The sequence below is a fragment of the Cebus imitator genome, unplaced genomic scaffold (genome assembly GCF_001604975.1).
Source record: "Cebus imitator isolate Cc_AM_T3 unplaced genomic scaffold, Cebus_imitator-1.0 Scaffold391, whole genome shotgun sequence".
NCBI lineage: Eukaryota > Metazoa > Chordata > Mammalia > Primates > Cebidae > Cebus > Cebus imitator.
Genome location: NW_016107706.1, coordinates 204,879 through 224,751, shown reverse-complemented (window position 1 = coordinate 224,751; position 19,873 = coordinate 204,879). Strand labels below are relative to the sequence as shown.

Genomic DNA, 19,873 nt, shown 5'->3' with positions numbered 1-19,873 from the left:
GGTGTTCTCTATATTTCCTGGACTTGAATATTGGCCTGCCTTGCTAGGTTGGAGAAGTTTTCCTGGATAATATCCTGAAGAGTATTTTCCAGCTTGGATTCATTCTCTTCGTCGCATTCAGGTACACCTATCAAACGTAGATTAGGTCTTTTCACATAGTCTCACATTTCTTGGAGACTTTGTTCATTCCTTTTTACCCTTTTTTCTCTATTCTTGCCTTCCTGTTTTATTTCCTTGAGTTGATCTTCGACCTCTGATATCCTTTCTTCTGCTTGGTCAATTCGGCTGTCGATACTTGTGCATGCTTCGCGAAGTTCTCATGTTGCATTTTTTGGCTCCATCAATTCACTTATATTCCTTTCTATTTTGTCCATTCTCGTTAGCATTTCATCAAATCTTTTTTCAAGGTTATTAGTTTCTTTGCATTGGGTTAGAACATGTTCTTTAAGTTCACAGAAGTTTCTTACTACCCACCTTCTGAAGTCTGATTCTGTCATTTCATCATACTCGTTCTCCATCCAACCTTGTTCCCTTGCTGGTGAGGAGTTGTCATCCCTTATAGGAGGAGAGGTGTTCTGGTTTCAGGTGTTTTCATCCTTTTTGCACTGGTTTCTTCCCATCTTTATGGATTTATCCACCTGTTGTCTTTGTAGTTGCTGGCTTTCAGATTGGGTCTCTTAGTGGACTTTCTGTTTGTTGATGATGAGGTTATTTCTGTTTCTTAGTTTTCCTTCTAACAGTCTGGCCCCTCTGCTGTAGGTCTGCTGAGGTCCACTTCAAGCCCTGCTTGCCTGGGGATCACCTGCAGCAGCTGCAGAACAGTAAGGGTTGCTACCAGTTTTCTTCTTCTGCTATCTTTGTCCCAGAAGAATAACCGCCAAGTGTCAGTCTGATCTCTCCTTATGAGGTGGCTCTTTGGATATACAGGGGTCAGGGAGCTGCTTGGGGAGACAGTCTGTTCTTTATAGGAGCTCAAATGCTGAGCTGTGAGCTCCTTTGTTCATTCAGAGCTGCTGGGCAGGTACGTTTAGGTCTGCTGCAGCAGAACTCATAAACCGCTTTTTGTTCCCAGGTGCTCTGTCCCAGGGATTTAGGGCTTTATTTATGAGTTTCCGTTGTGCTGCTGCCTTCTTTTTTTTTTTTCTCCTTCAGAGCTGCCCTGCCCAGCAAGGAGGCAGCCTAGTCACTGTCTGCCTGTAGAGGCTTTGCTGAGCTGCTGTGGGCTCCGCTCAGCTGCCTAGTGAAGCTCCCTGCAGTCCTGTTTATATGGGTGTAGTTAGAACTGCCTTGGCAATGGTGGCCCACCTCTGTTATGGCGGACTCTCTCTGTAGTGGCAGGTTGCCTTCGCAACAGCAGGCTGCCTCAGTAGTGGAGGGTTGCCTTGGCAACGGCGGGCTGCCTCAGCATTGGCTGACTACCTCCTTAGTTTTGGAGTGCCTCAGTAATGGCAGACACTCCTCCCCCACAGAGGTGGACCATCCCGGGTTCAGCTGCGCTTGCTGTGAAACTCTCAATCCAGAGAGTTTCTGATTGCTGTTCTTTAGTGGGGGTGGGACCAGCCAAGCCTGATTGCCTGGCTCCCTGCCTCAGAGCCTTTTTTTTTTTTTTAAGTTGGTGTTTCAGTTGCCTGTTGAAGAGGCGCCAGGATCTGTGTGTTTTCCCATGTGGCGACTCACTGCGCTGGCTTAAACAGCGGCACTGAGATTCGTGGCGCTTTTTTTTTGCCCTGGAATCTACTGTCCTGGTTCCCTGTTCAGTCCCCTTTTTAAACAGATGAATGGGCGACTTCCCATGGCTCCAATTGCCAGCCAAAAGCGCACCCAGACCAGTGTATTTTGTACAGAGAACCACTGCACCGGAGCGCTGACAAAGCAGCCGCCCAGGGCAAAGCAGCCGTGCCGACCGACACAGCCACACTGGCCGAAACAGCCACGCTGGTGACCTGTAGGGTTCCTCTGGGAATTTCCCAGTCTGTGGGCAATAAAAAAGCGGCATCCACTCACCTTCTGTGCTTTCACTGGGAGCTGCAATCCTGAACTGTTCCTAAACGGCCATCTTGGATTGTCCCCTTTTTTTTTTCTTTCATATACTTTCTTTGGGCTTTTTCTACTCTTCTTTGTCTAGTTTCTGATGATAGAGGCCTTGCTTATTTATTTTCAGTCTTTCTTTTTTTCTCACTAAATGCTTCTCTATATATCATAGTAACTAGACATATAGTCATTTTATCATCATTCAATTCTCAGTATTCTAAATTTCTAGTTTGATTTTTTTCTTTGACCCATGTGTTACCTAAAAACACATTTTTAAATTAACAAAATATGAGGTTTCTCTAATTGTCTTTTTGCTATTGATTTCAAACTTAATTGCACTGTGCTTAGAGACTGTTCCTGTATGATACCACTCCTTTGAAATTTATTTAGACTTAACCTGCCCATGTTATGGTCAGCTTTCCTAGGTATTTTACAGGTACTTGAAGAGAATATATATTCATGAATTTTTGAGCACAGTGTCTTATGTATGATCTTTATATCAAGATTGATATTGTGCTACTCAAATCTTCTGTAGTCTTGCTCATTATTTGCCTGTTTGTTATATCAATTACTAAGAGAGGCATTTCAAAATCTGCCACAATAATAGATTTTTCTATTTCCCTTTGCAATTTTGTCTGTTTATGCTTTATACATTTTGAGGTCAAGTTATTAGTTACCTACAAGTTCGGAATTCCTATATATTTCTTTTTTAACTTTGGCTCTCTGCACTGCATTTTGGAACATTTATTTGCATCTGCTCTTCATTTTACTAATTCTCTGTCAAGTTGTGTTTAATCTGCTATATAACCTATCCTATGTGGTTTTTGCCATTACTTTTAATGGCAACCTAACAATGTGATGTTATGACATATGTACACAAAGAAAAATAATTAAATGAAGCTAATTAGTATATCTATCACCTCATATAATTACCATTTTTTGTGGTGAGAACATTTGAAATTTATTCTCTTAGAAATTTTGAAATGCACAATGTATTATTAGCCATAGTCAACATGTTGTGTAATGATTCTCAGAAATGTATTCCCTCTGTCTGACTGAAACACCATGTACCCTTTGACCAACATCTCTGCTTCTGCTCTCTGCTTCTCTGAGTTCTACTGTTTTATAATCCATGTTTGAGCAAGGTCATGTAGTATTCGTCTTTCTGTGCTGACTTCTTTCACTTAGCATGATGTCCTCCAGGATCATCCATGTTGTTGCAAATGACAGAATTTTCTTCGTTTTTAAGGCTGAATAGCATTCATTATGTGTGTGTATTACATTATCTTTATCAAATGGCCATTATCAAGAAGACAAAAGAAAACAAGTGTTGGCAAGGATGTGGAGGAAAGAGAACCCTTGTACACTGTTGGTAGGAATGTAATTTAGGATAGCCATTATGGAAAATTACATGGCGGTTTCTCAAAAAACTAAAAATAGAACTACCATGTGATCAAGCAATTCCACATCTGGATATATATCCAAGGGATTTGAAATTGGTGTGTCGAAGAGATACCTGCACTCTCATGTTCATCACAGCATTACTCACAAGAGCCAAGATATGGAGTCAGCCTGGCATTTATAAACCTCACCACTGCAGGAGCTGGTGGCTGAAATCCATGCTCCCTGTCACTCTGAGAAGTCTACATTCAATTGATCACATTCAAAATTTCACACACCTGTTTTTTTAATATATTGTTTTTCATTAGTGGCTTAGTCAATTTATATTTAATTGACCAAAATGATGAACTCCAAGATTATTTATTTTCTGGGCTAGAAATCAGCAATTTATCTCTCTAGTATTTAGTGTTCTGTGTGCTTTTCCTGTGATCATTAGGCATAGAACTCAGGAACTTCACAATTCTAATTAGAGCCTAGTTAGCAGATTATTTAAAGCATAAATCTTATTGTTAATTACAGTGGCTGAGGAAAAACAAAAACAGAAACTTTTTCGCCATCTTGAAACTGGCCTCCTAATCATGAAGGAAATGGCAAGTGTAATGGATACACTTTTCATTTTGATGCTCAGGAAGTCAACTGCATTTCTTTTGCAGATAAATTTTGGGAAATGGTCCCATAACTCTTTCTATATTAAGACAATAAGATAAAATCAGATTAAAATCAAGGCTTCTACCCATAAAATAGTCCAGAATAATATTGGATCATTTGAGTGGGGACCCCAATTTAAAGAAGCTGAGCATTACCTTACATTTAATAGACATTTGAGTTTAGCCAAGATTAGAAAACAAAATCTCTTGCTAGCTTATTAGGGAGCTCACAGGAATGTAGTCATTAGTTCAACACCTATTTAATGAGAGGCTGCTGTGTACTGGGTTCTAGCATTAGGGAGTCAGACATGAACAGAACAGGCCTAACTCCATGTCCGTAGAGCTCATGGCCTAGAAAAGGGGCAAGGAGATTATTGAGTGATTCCATTCGGGGAATGCTGAAAAGGTCCAGTGCTGTGAGTGAGTCTTCATTCAGACAGTAGGGATGACAGATGTGGCATTACAATTCCTCTTGAAGAAGTGGGGAGCTGGTTAGGCAAAGTCAAGTTTGTCACTGTTAGAGGCCAGAAGGAAAGAAGCACAGTCTTAGAGGCCCTGCGTGGCTAAGATTGCTTCCTTCCTTATTCCTCCTTCTTCCTCTTTCCCCTTCTCTTCATCTTAATTTCCATCTTCTGTAATAGTAAAGCACAGTATAGGTGGTAAGAGGCAAAGAGAAGAATACTGACTTATCAGAAAAGAGTCTCTGCGTTTTAGACTCCCTAGATACCAGACCTGGTACACAACATAGAAAACCATATACATTCAGACCTATACCAAGACAAATAATAATAAATGTCTAAAAACTAAAGAAAAAAAAATTGAAAGCACATAGAAACAATGTATTACTTACAGGGAAAGGTCAATGAGGGTGACAGCAAAGCTCCTTATTTGAAATCACAGAGGCCATAAGGAAGTGGAACAGTATTTGTTAAGTACTGAAAGAAAAGCATGGTCAACTGTGAATTCCTTATCTAGGGGAACATTCCTTCAAGAACGAAAGAGAAATCAAGACATTCTCCGAAGAAGGAAAACTAAAAGTTTGTCATTGGCAAGTATATTACATATATGTGTAATATATATTAAAATATATATTATATTATTTTATATATATAATATAATGTAGTATATATATTTTATATATATATATATATAATATATATGTGTGTGTATATATTATATATATATATATATATATATATATATATATTTTGAGATGGAGTCTCACTGTGTCGCCCAGGCTGGAGTGCAGTGGCACGATCTCAGCTCACTGCAACCCCTGCCTCCCGGGCTCAAGTGATTCTCCTGCCTCAGCCTCCCAAGTAACTGGGATTACAGGAGCTCACTACTGCACCTGGCTAATTTTTGCATTTTTAGTAGATACAGGGTTTCACCATATTGGCCATCCTGACCTCAGGTGATCCCCCGCCTCAGCCTCCCAAAGTGCTGGGATTACAGGCATGAGTCACTATGCCCAGCCAGAAGATATATTTTTTAAAAGTAGCTAAAGAAGTTCCTCAGGGAGGAAATGGTAAAAGAAGGAATCTTGGATCAGAGTAGCCCCAGCAAGGGAGTACTTAGGAATTAGTGGGTAAGGAAACAATCGAAAAGGCTTATAATGTCCTCAAGAAGGAAGAAGAAAGGAAGGAAGGAATAAGTAGCAATGGAAAGAGTAAAAATATGGGTACATACGATAGACTATCTCTCTCCTCATGAGTTTTGTAAATCATATTTGGTGACTGAAATTATAACACCATGTGACATTCAAGACAATTGTATGGAAAAGTGGGAAGGCAAAGGAACCTAAATGAAAATAAGGTGTCCATACTTCACTTAAAGTGGAAAAATGTGCACACAATAGACTGTGATAAGGGACAGATATATGTTATAATACCGAGAGCAACCACTACAAAAACCCTATGAGTAAATTAGGATGGGATCCCAAAACATGTCTAAGCCTCAGGAAGACAAGGAAGAGAGGAACAAAGGAATGAGAACCAGAAGAAACAGTAGCAAAAGAAACTGCTGAAGAATTTTCAAAATCTGGGAAAATTCTTACAAATTTTTGGAAAGTTCTACATCTTCTCAGCAGAGCCCCAGTCCAGACTCCATGACAATAATTTCTGACTGTCTGAAAAGTCCTCTCAAACCAGGTGTTCCAGAACTAGCCAGAAGGAATGGATATGATTCCATAAGTAACCTGAGCTACTCTTGGCAGCCACTTTAAAACATAGTTAAAGAACTTGCTTTTCCCTCTGTAGAGGCTGCCTTTGGAGATTTGGGAAGACTGTGGTACAGAGGGTTTCGCACTTTAGTCAGGCTCCCCCAACACAGGAGGGGCCGTAGCTTAGCCTAGGACTCCAGGTGAGAGCCACTAGGGTGGATCTTTGTGCTCTGGGGCTGGTGCCAGGACACGCAGTGCGAGTTGGCTTCCCTGGCTGCTTAGACGCCTGCCTTCTGCCTCACACTCAGGACCTTTGGTGTTGCAGAAAGAATGTCAAACCTGTCCTCAGGATGCCAGGCTCAAATCCAGCTCAGCCCCTTACTAACTTTCTGCTTTCCAGTTCCACTGTCCATCAGAGATAATGCTGGTTCAGAGAGATGCTAGGAGGAATAAATGAGGTACCTCAGTACCTATTGCAGGGGACTTCTGATGAATGGTGGGTGCTTCTGATTTCCAGATCTAGGTTCAGAGAAATGGTTTTGACAGCTGTGGCCCCCTACATTCCAGCAGGTAGTACATAGCAGCAAGTGGATCTCGGGCTAGACATTGAAGCTGGTTGGCATTCAGAGCTCTGGGGTAGGAACAGGGAAAGCCAGCGCCATGCCCTATGACCAAGACAATGCTGGGGGTGATTGCAGAATTCAAAATATGCCAGAAGCCATTATCAATTAACCCCTCTCATGCCATTGCTGTGTGGACAAACATATTACCACAGCAACTGTTGCTGGACATGCACGAAGATACAATTGTCCCCTTGGAGATAGGTCTCAAGAATAAGCGGGGCAAGTGACCCAGTGTGGCTATGATGAGGAGGTGGTATGGCTGAGTTAGTATGGATTCTGACACCAGCCCCAGCTGCCCATGGACAAAGCTCCAAAGCCGCACTTTCTCCTCAGTCAGATGAGTGTAACAGTCCCAGCCTCATACTGCTGTGGATGAGATTCAGTGAGAGGCACATGCGAGGGGCTCAGTCCTGTGCCTGGACAGGACTCAGCACTGGCAGACGCTACCTATTGTGATTGCTGTCATTGTTATTGTTATCACTGGGAAGTGAGATGGGTGAGTAGATCAACAGAACAAAGAATACATAGCGCAATGTCTGCTTCAAGAAGGGAGCGTGTTATGAGAAACCAGGCTTTAGTTCTATTACAGAGGGCATTTGTCCAGTGGGAATGTGATAGGTTAAAAAGCCAAAGCAAGAGGGCTGGTCTGTGATCAGTGGCATGCTAACCAACGTTTAACTCGCTCTCATGGGGAAAAGAAAGTTTTGATTTGTAGTGTTTGCCAATTTTCACAATGTAAATACTACTACCTTGTACATTGTTAAGCTTCCATCATGCCATTACTGAATGCAGAGTTGGGGAAAAATACACACAGAGAGTTCTCTGGATCCAGAACAAGCCTGCTTCAGCATACCACTGACTAGGGTGGAGCAGAGTGTTTCCAAGAAACAATAGGAAAATTCAGATTGGAAACTGTGCTAGGGATTATCACTTTTTCTGTGACCAGCTGGCAGATGGCGATGCCTCCGCTGAGGCACAAAGATGCCTGTGCCTCACTACACTATTGTCTTGTGTTTGTCTGTAAGTGGGGACAGACCGGAAGCCCTATGCTATAAAAGGGAGGGGGATCAAGACCCAGCCACTGGGAAGGAGGCTGGCAGAAGTGCCAGGCTCTGTGCAGAAAAAGTTAGGCAGCCACAAAGAATGAGACCCAGGCCAAGGCTGGTTGACCTGGGAACCAATAAGCAAGCAGTGATGCTGTGGGAAGACAGCAGTGGTCCCCAAGACTTTTGGCACCTGCTTTGATTGTCAGCAAGTAGGGGTAGGAGGGGAGGGGAGACATGTTGGAACTCATCAGTCTTTACTAGTCTGCAAAACTCAGAATTTTTTTCTCAGTTGTTCAGATGGTTGTGGTTCTTGGGAAACTACACTCCTTGTTTTAGTCAGAACTGGCTCAGAACCTAGAGCAGGGCTGGAGCTCAGAACAGAAGCTGAAGGATCAGTCAACACAACTCTAAGGAACAGAGTTGGGGATCATTCAGTTACTGGAAAATCAGGAATCGAGCCAGTATCAGCTGGATGAATGAAGAAAAACTGGTGAACATTCAGGATATGTTAGGGTAACAATTCCTGGCTTTCCAGTAACTGAGTGAGTTAAAGACACAGCCCTGAACAAATGAGGCTCCTACCCTTCAGAACATCAGAGTCTAGTATGGGAGACCGAAAACTATCAGTCCCAACCCTACAGAGCTAGTGCTGGTGCTGGGAGGGTACCCGGCAGGCAGTGCAGAGGCCCTTGTGTATGTGAGCCAGGAAACCAAGGCTGGTCTCTATGACTGGAGCCTGTAGCTGGGAAGGAGTGTAGGGCCCAGCCCCAGAGGGCTTTCTGAGCCCTGGTAGTGGGTAGGATTATCTTGAGAACAAAGGATAGCCATTAGATGGTTTTGGCAGAGGCTGGCATGCTCAGATTCATGTTTTTTTGTTTTTTAGTTATACTTTAAGTACCAGGGTACATGTGCAGAATGTGCAGTTTTGTTACATAGGTATACACGTGCCATGGTGGTTTGCTGCATCCATCCCCCCGTCATGTACATTAGGTATTTCTCCTGTTAGTCCTCCCCAATCCCCCCATCCCCTGCTATCCCTTCCTTAGCCCCCCAATCCCCAAGGGTGTTGAACAGTGAGAACACATGGACACAAGGAGATTCACATTTCTAGGACAATGGTTCTGGCTGCTGCATGGAGGCAGGAAGTCAGGAAGGAGGCCACCTAGTGATCCATGGCAGGGTATGAGGACTTGGACTTGGTGGTAACCAGAGGAATGGTAAGACACAGGCAGATCTGAGAGAGCTAGGCATGTGGAGGCGTAGGGGAGGGAGGAGTCAGGAGTGACTGCAGCTTGAGCACCTTCGTAGATGCCAGTGTCATTCCCAGGGGGGCAGCCCCAGAAAGCAGTGGTTTGTAGGGCGGGTAATGCATGAGTGTGAGGGCCTGGGAGCCCTCTGCTGTACACCACATCTAGGAGTCTAGTTTTACTGCTATGTGACTACTCGCTTGTGCACAGGAGGTACTAGGTAACAGGAGGAAGTGTAGGATGGGGAAAGTAGGCATCTGACTGTCAGATTTATCCCAAACTGGGCTCTAAGTTATTAAGAAGCATTCAGTCTTTCCTTATTAAGCACTTAAGTTTAAGAAGCATTTTTGCTTGCATTATGTTGTTTTAAACTTTCAACTATCCATTAGATGCGTGAAGCCATTATTTCAATTTTGTACCTGAAGAAATTGATGCCTACAGAGGTTGTTAGAACACCATCCTTTTTCACTTGCACCCCTTGAAGCCATCTGTAGGCTTGGTGGCTTTCCCTGCAGGTTCTTCCAGGCATGAGGCAGGAGAGTAGTCACATAGCAGTGGAGTGGGATTCCTGGATATGCTGTGCCTAAATGCTGGACGTGTTTATTGGCTTTCTCTGAGGCTCAAAAAAATCAACTCAAATAAGAGCCAAAAACAAACAAAGGCGAAAAGGAGACATGAGGCTTTATAAAATGCTTTTCTGAGGTTTTCAGGAACATAATCATTATCATAAAGCTTTTATATGTTAGTTCCAAGAGAAGGGCCTCTCTCTGCTGGATGTTGCTGGCTTATGATAGTATAATGGCCTTGGTAATGGATCGTTCATGCAGAATTACATTTGCTTTTCTGAAAACCATTTACTATACATTTCTATTTTCTTCTTCAAAATTGTGTACACGGCCTTTAGGCCAAGGTAAATGTGGATATGCAAAAGCCAGTGATTCTGTTTCAGTGGGAAAAGGTCAAGCAAAGTCACACCCTGCACTGCATATACCTCTACGAATAATGTAAAAGTGCTTCTCTCAATCCTTTTATTTTTGACCTTGGGAAAGTCTCTCTTATGAGTTATTATATCTAGTATGGTGTTACTGGATGCTGAAAAACACTCCATGAGTACTTGTTGCATTCTAAATATCATCAAGAATAACCAACATGTTCAGTTTTATTTCTGTTCAGACATTTTTCTTGCATGGTGACCTTTGAGACCTTGTGCAAAATCCCTCATCTTTCTGGGCCTCACCTGTGAAGATGTCAATGCTCCTGGAGCCCTGTGGCACATTCCTCAGAGGTCCAGGTGCTGGCTGGTGAGGAGCTGGACAGGTGCTCTGTGCTGAGATTCACCAGAGTTGTGAAGGGTATGATTGTGTTCAGGTATTTCCATGCCCTTGGAATTGGAAAGCATCGGGACTCCTTAAGATAGCTGGGGAAAAGAGGAAAGGAAGGGCCAGTGGAGGACTTTGCCTTTGCATATGACAACTGACCCATCTGGTGTGGGGTGTGAGGCTGAAGTCCTTGAAGGAACCCTCCTTCCTTTTTGGCCAGCTGGATTTTCACCCATCACCATTTCTGCTAAAGGATGGCTACTTAGCCTCCAAGGGCAAGTCAGCTGGAAGTATTACAGCATAGGGTTCAGTTTTAAGAAAGAAAACCCTAACTCAGATGACCAGCTTCATTCATTTTTAACCAGTTGTCTGACAAACCTCCTGGCTTATGCATTTCTCTGCCAAGGGCTATTTTAGAATATCTTTCAGAAATAAAAAGCCAATAAAAGCTGACATTTTATGCCACATGTGTTTCTGTGCCTTCCTTCCCTCAGTAGTAGTGTCCTACTTCTACTTGGTGTATGTTTTCTGCATGGCTATCGAGGACATACAGTGTTGAGTTGTACTGTAGTATGTTGGGCTATGGAGCCTTAAGTAGACTGTCTCCTCCAACATGCAGGTGGAACAGAGATGAATCTTCAAGAAGCAGAGGATCCCTTTTCTTTCTTTCAGTCATGGTTTCTTGGGTGTGGACTTCTGGAGGTCCATATGTGTGCTTCCAGGTAAGCGAGCACATGTGGCACCTGCCATAGAAAGGCAGCAGCCCTCAGCAGGAAGCGGTCCTCTGCACATCAGAGAGCTGAGCCAGCCAAAGTCCCACTCTGTGTTCACCACTACTCTGTGGTTCTGGAGCCTCAATTACAGCCTTGGTCGGGCCCACTGACCTGTTCTCCTGGGGATATACCCACTGGACCACTCAGGGGGTCAACTATTAACTGAGAGGTTAGGGTAGAAGAGGGTCTGGCTATGACAAGGAGACCCACATTTTGGGCTTCCTGGCCAGATGCTTCACCTTTGTATAACCTTTCCTTATAGTATGAGCCAATTTTTTTAAATTAAAGAATATGGTGTTTTTCTGCAATAGTAAATTTAATGGTTATATGGCAAATCACAAACACCCCAGACCTCCTATTGTCTAATCAAAATCACTAAGCACATACTTTTGCAGACACTTGCTGAGTATATTCTTAGCTGGCCTGTATTTTATCTGAAATACTAGACAGGAATGATTTAATGAGTATTCGCATCATGGCAACAGGGTGTTTTGCTTGTCACTTCTAATTCTCGCATCTAATAATGCGTCTGATCTACCAATTAGACTGCAGGATTCTTGTCCAAGCTGCATCAGGGGCCGGGTGGGTTGAGGGAGAATTCAAAGAAGATAAATGCTCTGTCTCAATTATCTCTTCCTCTTCCCAGAACCTCCCAGAAGGCGCATTTCTGTACTAAAATTGCCCAAAGAAGTCTTCATTTTCTACTCCCTGGTAATGGTGCCAAGTATTGAATTTGCATGGAAAGAGATGATATTGCAAAGAGACACATTAGAATACATTTCACAAGCTATAAATTGCTTGTCAGAGGCTCTGTAAGCCTTGAAATGGACTCTGTCCTGAAGTGTCTCTTCTGCAGCGTGTGTTTACCTTCTTTTTCCCCCCCTGCCAGTCTGTGCTTGTTCTGAAGGCACAGAGCCCCTCTCACTGGATGACTGTGAAGGGAGGTACATCTGGAGCTCCAAGTCAGCCCTTGAGCTTTTGAAACTGCCACTAACTCTTAATTCAGAGACCCTGCCTAAAGTTTTTGCTGCTTGTTCATGGTCAACACCCTAAAGCCCCCAAGATGTCTCCCTGGCTGTTCTGCATGCTCCCTGGGCTCCCTCCCTTTTCCCTGATAACAACAGCAACTGCCAGGAAGGGCTGGGAAAGGCATTCACCCACACTGTAAGGAATAGCTATGCCTCCTTAAATCCCTCACCCAGGTGAACGTGTAAGGAATAGCTATGCCTCCTTAAATCCCTCACCCCAGCCAGGCAGGCCCTTAAGCTGACGGATGGGCATTCAGGAGAAGTCCAGGGCTTTCCTCTGAGATGGTTTGGGCAGTGCTTGGGGCTGTCTAGGGTTCCTCTTTTAACATGTGGCTCAGGTTGGTCATCCACAGCCCTGTGAAGGGAAGGCAAAAGGTTTTAAAGTTACGGTACACTTCCTGGGTGTCAAGTATGTCGTATACATTAGCTCAACAAATCCCCATAAAGCCGGCAAGTTAGGCGTTGGCCTCTATTTACATGGTAGGAGATGAGCTGAGGGAAGTTTTTGCCTGCTCCAAGTTACACAGCTAATAAAGCACTGAGCTTGGATTTGAAACAGTTAATTTGGCTCTGAAATCCAAAATCTTTTCTACCATCTCACTCCAATTACCTGGGAACTTGAGGTTACTACCAACAACTTCCAGAAGCTAGTCTGTCTTGGGTGCTCCCATCACAGGAGTTTAGTCTGCTGATGGACTTCATGTTCCAGGTGCTCCAGAATCCTTTGGTACATCACAGATTTATACTCAGTAATGATTCTCTCCCAGAATCTCCCAGGGAGCTGAAGCCTAGGGCTGGTACCTCTGGCCCTGTTGTGCTGTACTCCTCCCTATTAACCTCAGAAGGGAAGGCACCACATTCAAGAGGCCAAAGAAGAGACCCAGAGCCAGCAAACAAGCATGGGGTTTTATTGGGGCTGTTTAGGATTCCTCCCAATTTCTCAGGGCCCTTCAGGGAAGACTGCCAGGTCTGGCACTGTAAACAGATCATGGCATCCTTCTTCCTTAAGCAAAGAGGGTGAGTCCACTTCTAGCTGCTGCCTTCACAGGTTTTGCTGCTCTGAGAACCCCCAGCTAATGTGTGACTGGCACATCCAGCTTAGGGTCAGACTTCCAGACACTCAGAGCCCACAAGCCTCGCCCTGAAAAGAGGGGCAGGACCCTAGGGGAGGGTCCTGATCCTCTGTCTTCACACTCTGAGAAGACAGCCTTGTTTTATAGGCAGTCGGAGGGCGGGGGCGGGGGAGAACTTCCCAAAGCCCCTATTGATGCTTCTCCAGGGAGCTCAGGGAGGTTTCTGAGAAATGTATGGGCGGGGCTGTGTGCACTTCTCCAGCCTCTACACAGCCACTGCACACGCAGAAGCCCCACATGCAGACGTGCACTCACACACAGCTGACACTCACCAACATTGCCATCTCTCTCTCCCTTAATTCTGCCCTTCCTCCCTCTCTCCAATCTCCGTCTTTCACGCTGTGTGCTCTCACACACATCTTTCCTGCATACTGCACAGATCCTCTTCTCTCCTCCTCCTTTCTCCCTCTGCTCTCTCCCACTTGTCCTCCCCTCCTTCTCCTTCTCCTACCACCTCAGTGCCTTCCCTCTCCCCATCTTTTTTTCTCACACATACATCCCCGTTTCTGTAACATACACATCCATGATATAGCCACTCTCTCTCACACACACACACTCACCCTTCACACTCCGTACCATAGCACTCCACCATCTCCCCCTCCCCCAGGCTCCGGCACCCACTCCCCCAACCCTGAGCTTTCCGACCATGTCTGTCTGCTGTTCCTTCAAAAGTTGGCCTTCGTAGGTTTTCTCAGGCCATTCTACCTCTACATATACCCCAGATGGCAGTCAAATCCTAAACTGGTGTTCCATCCTCAGAGAGCAGTCTTGCGCTCTCACAGAGTGCCTCAGATGAGAGGGCTGTGGTCAAAAAAAGGGAGTGACCTGGGCACAGTCACACAGCCACTGCAATAGCAGTGGGGATGAGACCCGGCTCTCTGGACCTGTAGGGTAATATTTTCTCGTGTCTCCCTTCTCACTTGAAGTGCATCTCACACGTCCTGGATCCTCACTGTGTAGCAGCAGAGGTGCTGTGAGGATAAAGTCAAATTCAGCATGTGGCAAAGGTAGCCTCATAAATCAATGTAGGGACCTGTGTGTGCGGGTGATTTTGGGTGCATGAGTTTGACTCCCCGCAACCACAGCAAAATGACCAAAGAAGTAGATCATTTTTAATGGATCTGTTTCGGCTCTGGATACAGGAATGGCCGCCCCAGGCCAGAATTCCTGCATATTGTTATGCAGAGGACTCCGTGGAGGGATACCTGGACCAGCCCCAGGGGAGCTGCTATGAGAGCAGCCTAAGCAGTGGGGTCTAGCCTGGCAGATTCCCCAGGGAATCTCAGAGCAGCATGGATCACAATGTGGCAATGGGCAAAGGCATCAGCATCTTTGAAATAATGAAAACTTTCTTTACCAGGCAAAATAACAACTGTAAGAAAAATCTGGGCACTCTGAGATGTAGTTTGGCAAAGCTTGTGCTATTTGGCAAAGCCCCTAGTTTACTGTTTGGGTGAAGCAAAACGCTCCGCCCGTGGGTCCTAACTCCTCGCCTTCTGCATCAGCTTGCCTGGCTATCAGCAGCCCTGCCAGCAACTCAGAAAAAGGCTCCTCTGTTGCCATGGAGGCTTTTGACTTCTTCAGTGAACACTAGGCATTGACTCACTGCCTTTTCAAATGAAACCAACCATGACTGAAAAAAGAGAAAAGCTTATGGGAATAGGAAATTAATTGCTTTTCTGTATAATAACTAAAATTATTGAGAGCCACCTCCTTTACTGTTTGAAGCACTCAGCTACCCTCACAACAACTCCATGAGGCAGATATACTTTACCCATTTTACAAAAGCAGAAACTAAGGAAAGAGAGATCAAGTAACTTGCCCATGATCTCACAGCAAGGAAGTCAGAGCCAGGATTCATATCCAAGTATGCTGGCTCCAGGGTTGGCATTCTTATCCTCTGAACTACAGTGCCCTCAAAAAGAGTTCAGAAGTCTATGGGCTTTCCAAAGAGTGGGTTCTAAGGTGCTCAGTTGAATCTTGGTCAGGTTTTTAATTTTGTTAGGAAAAAAAAAAAAGCCCCCTCTCAAAGCAATTTATTCAAGCCTTCTCTTGGGAGATATTTCTGGCTATATACAGATGGAGTAGATCTTTCTATTCAAAGCCCTAAAGTCCACCGTGGTGGGTAATGTTAAAATTAAAACACCCCTTCCTCCACCCACACGCACGAGATCTTTGGCCAGGCTCCCACTCTGGAGGTGGGGATTGGGAACAAATGTGCACAATTTCCATTCCTGAGGAAGTGTCCCACAGGGTGATACCAGAGCTCAGCGTCTCCTGAGTGTCTCTGTAGGCAGAAATCTTCAGAGGCATGGAAATGCTGCAGAACCCATTTGGTCATCCTGTGCGTTCGAGCTATTTGGACACTGGAAGGGGTACTTGTGATCCCCCATTGACAAAATGGACAGCAGGGGTGGAAAATGAGCTCAGTGACTTAACGAGAATGAAGTGTTGCCACAGGAATTCAGATGAAAGAGTGTTAGAGACATCTGGTGTTCCTCATCTGCTCCTCTGTGTCAAAGCAACCCCAGATACTCTGATCCAGGTTTAGTACTACACTCCCATGTAAATCAGAGTCATTAGCACTTTCACCATCAAAATGAAGAGTCAAAATGGATTAGCAGCTTGGATGACCTATGTTGGGCCTCATCAGAGACCATTCCATGATTTTAACTTGTTCTTCAAGTCAAACAGCAATTGCAGCCTTTTTGATATTTATATTTAAGTAGGAGTGCATTAACATTGTGTTTTATTTGCTGAATATAAATTCCTTTAGTTTTTTTTAAGAAGTAAGGCCATTGATTTTTGTCTGAAAAGGAATGAGGCATTCACCTTTTCCAAGTCTTCATGTATATCCTGCATATGTGGTGAGAACCCATTTGTAATGCAATACATTCCATAAAAGTGTGAGCAGAATTTTGCATGTGTGCGTTTGTCTGGAAAAGAGGGACCGATTGGTAGCGGCTGTAGTTAGTTGGCAGTGGGCAAGAAAGGGCTGATTTTTTTTCTTCCCTCTTTAACACTCTCTGTTTATCTGCAGATCCCTTTCTAACTAAGTTCTACATAAACAGTGTTGCTCCGTAAGCAAAGTGCCCTGGGTCTGCATGAATATTCTGAATCATGCATGCATACTCACAGAGGAAAGCTAGTGCTGCCAACCTCTTCACAATAAAGGCATATGCTTATTCGTTCTGATCAAATGTTCTGTCCCTTCTCTTTCTCAATTTTTCTAATCAAATATTCTGTCCCCTTTTCTTCTGGATGTGTGTATCTCTCTGTCTCTCTCACTCTGTGTGTGTGTGTGTGTGTGTGTGTGTGTGTCTGTCTGTCTGTCGTCTGTCTGTCTTAGATCAGAGGCAAAATGACCTATAGCAATATCTGGGATTATTATTGACATTTTACAATCATTTGCAAAAATACAAAACAAACATCTGTCTCCAGGCATATATTATAAAGAGAGAGAGAGAGAGAGTGTGTGTGTGTGTGTGTGTGTGTGTCTGTGTGTGTACATTTGATTAGGAATTTCAAGTCAAGATCTCATGTTTGTTTCATTCAGCATCAGAATAAAATTTTGTCTGAAAAATCTATCTGGTTTTGGATAGAAAACAGATTGGCACAGCTGAGAACTGGCATTTGGAACTGCACTAGACAATCAACCAGTTATTCCTGTACAACTTTCTTTCTGGTGACCACCTGATTTTGCCCTGCCTATGTAGAAGGGAGGGGGACCCAAATCAGAAGAGGATGGGTGTTGCAGGAAGCACATTTCAAGAAAGTGCCTATGTTTACAAAAAGCTAATGTGTTTCTTCCTCTTTTGAGATAGTTTCTTCATGATTTAAGTGATCTGAGAAAAACATTATGCATATTAGTAACAGTACTTTGCAGATGAGAGGGCGCTAATATTTGAGCACTATAATATGCAAAACATTATAATCTGATAGAGTACCAGCATGATATCTTTAGGTCCTTTCAACAAATTTATGAAATCAGGGTGTAGGTGAGAATTATAACCATTAGAACAAATAAAGATATTGAGGTTCATAGAAGCAAAATAATTTTCCTGTGGTCATGGGGCTAGGAAGTGGTCACGTACTCTCCATCATAGTACATGTTTATACGTGCACCGGAGTCAACATCAATGGGGCCAAACATAGATATACACACACTCTCAAGCTTGTCTTATACCATGGGGAGTGCACCAATTTGCCCTGCCCAGAGAAAGATCCCCTGAAATTTCTCTTTCAATTGTTCCCTTCCGTCTGTCCAGTCTCTTGCTGCTCTTTGAAGCATGTTTGTGTTAAGAACATTTATCCAAAGCAAACCTCATAGTCTGTGACTGACAAGAAAGCACATGATAAAACCATGTCTTTGGTTTTTCCGTATCACAGGATCTTGAATTTACAAAGCAAGAAAGTGAAAAAAAAAAAAAGTAAAAATTCATGTAATATTTCCCCTACATATTGTATTAAACTGGACAGCTTTAAATGAGGTTTGGTGCCTCTCCCTCCCTGTTGCACATGTGTTGATGGGTTTTTCTCAGCGTGGTTGTCTGAGATTTCACAGCTCTCTGTCACCTCCCTTCTGAAGCTGGTAATAGAAACGAGCCGTTCCTTCACTCTGGTATTGCTTTTCACCCAGAACTCTGTGTCTTTTCCTAAGAAGACTACCTGGCTTATCCTCTGTCTTTGGGCTTTTCTGGCCATGAGGACATAGAGTAAAGATTTTGGAGCTCTATCCTCTGTGTCCTGGCATTTAATTATTTCTCAAGACATGTGAGCTAAATCTGAGTGGAAGAGCTTGGCAGAAAGAAAGCCATCGGTTACGGTAATTTTAATAATTAAGCAACGTTGACTTGTCCTTTATTTCAAAATTTGCTATTATTGATTAGGTACTATAATCTTTCATTATACATTGTCTGATTGTTTTCATTGATGTTTTGCAATAGAATTAAGTCAATTTTGTCCTATTTTGTGCACCTTTTAGCATTTTGCTTATGAATATCTGTGCAAACATTAAGAAATAAATCATAAAGGAAGAACATTTTAAACCATTCGCTCTATTTCAACAATATAGGTGGAGAAAATATTTCTCCTCTCTTATTGACTGCTTTACAAAAACAGGTAGAATTTTATTCTTTTATTGATAAAACAGAAACCTGATGTGGTGAGGGTTGTAGCTGTGGCTGCCTTCACTGCAGATGTGCTATCTCTGAAGCTGGGGCTGAACTTCTTAGTTTATTCCAACAGGGAGGGGGAAAGTCATGGGTGAGCTTAAGAACATTGACTTACTTCAAGCTAACCCAACATACATGTTTTTTGAGCAGTAACTGATGAGACATATATGTTCTAGGAAATTTCACTGTGTAAGCTTGGATTTCACAAAGAGTCCACAGCATGATACTATATCCATTACCCAGGAGGGACATTACGAGATTTCTTAGGGTCCTGAAAGATCCAAGGACTTCATTCTTACTTACTTAGCTGTATTTTAATTCATGAATGTATAGACTTTAAAACATCAAATAATCCTTTTGATTTAGTGAAAAGAAAAAATAGCTCCTCACCCCATTCCACCCCATCTGCGCTACTTATACACCACTTTCAGCTTTTAGTTTGTTTCAATATCTACCTCCAAATTTCTAAGTAGTATTCTTAACCTTTTTGTTCTTAGAGTTTATACCTTTATTTTCTTCTATGAAAAGGTTTTGTTTTCAGTACCTCCATCCTCCTCAACATATTCACATCCCCCTTTCCTCCATTCTCCCAGTATATCTACAATGTAGTCTTTGTTACATCAGTTTTCAGTGTTTTATTATTATAAGAATAAAAGGCAGGTTTCTGCTGTTGCTATTGAGTCATTCTGATATTTGATCCTTTGTATGTGGCTTTTTCCCCTCTTTGAAAGTTTCTAGGATCTTTCCTTTGGTCTCAATGTTATAAAATTTCACCAGTGTGCTTTCCTTTGGGTCTTTATTTCTGACACTGTATGTGAGCTCTTGGAGACCCATTTCATTCTGGATAGCTTTTCAGGCTTGAGAAACTTTCTTCAATTACATCTTTGATTATTTTATTTCTTCCATTTCTTTGTTTCTTCCGAGTGAAGATGCTAAACCTCCAAGATTAATTATCTAGTTTTCTTTTTTCATCTTTTTTCCTCTCTTTGTCCTGTTTTCTGGAAAATTTCCTCAATTTTATCATCAATCCTATCAAGTGCTTAATTTACACAATAATTTTTTGAGAGTTATTTTTGTTTATCTATTCCCTTTACTATGTAATGCTGTTGCCTCATACCTGCAATATATTCTCTTAATATATTTTGAAGTTTTTTTCTCCTTTGACTGTGTTTATTCTGTTTGTTTTGGTATTTGTCTTCAACTATAGCGACTTTGCTCAGGAAGCCAATGACCCAGGACTGGCAGTTTATCTTTAAAAGTGGTGCACTGAAAGCTGATTTGGGGGTCAGT

The 19,873-nt window shown here is 43.0% G+C and overlaps 1 protein-coding gene across 4 annotated transcripts in view; it reads left to right on the top strand.

The window, feature by feature from the left end:
• The window catches only part of LOC108289080 (myosin VIIA and Rab interacting protein), a 209,767-nt gene that overhangs the window by 41,611 nt on the left and 148,283 nt on the right, over positions 1 to 19,873 (top strand). Inside the window, exon 1 of one of the 4 annotated variants that reach the window (XM_037731278.1) lies at positions 18,014 to 18,234. The exons of the other annotated variants lie outside the window; for them this stretch is intronic. The gene's annotated coding sequence lies outside the window, so the exon portion shown is untranslated. Of the gene's footprint in view, positions 1 to 18,013; positions 18,235 to 19,873 lie in introns of those variants that run through there. 4 annotated transcript variants of the gene reach the window in all.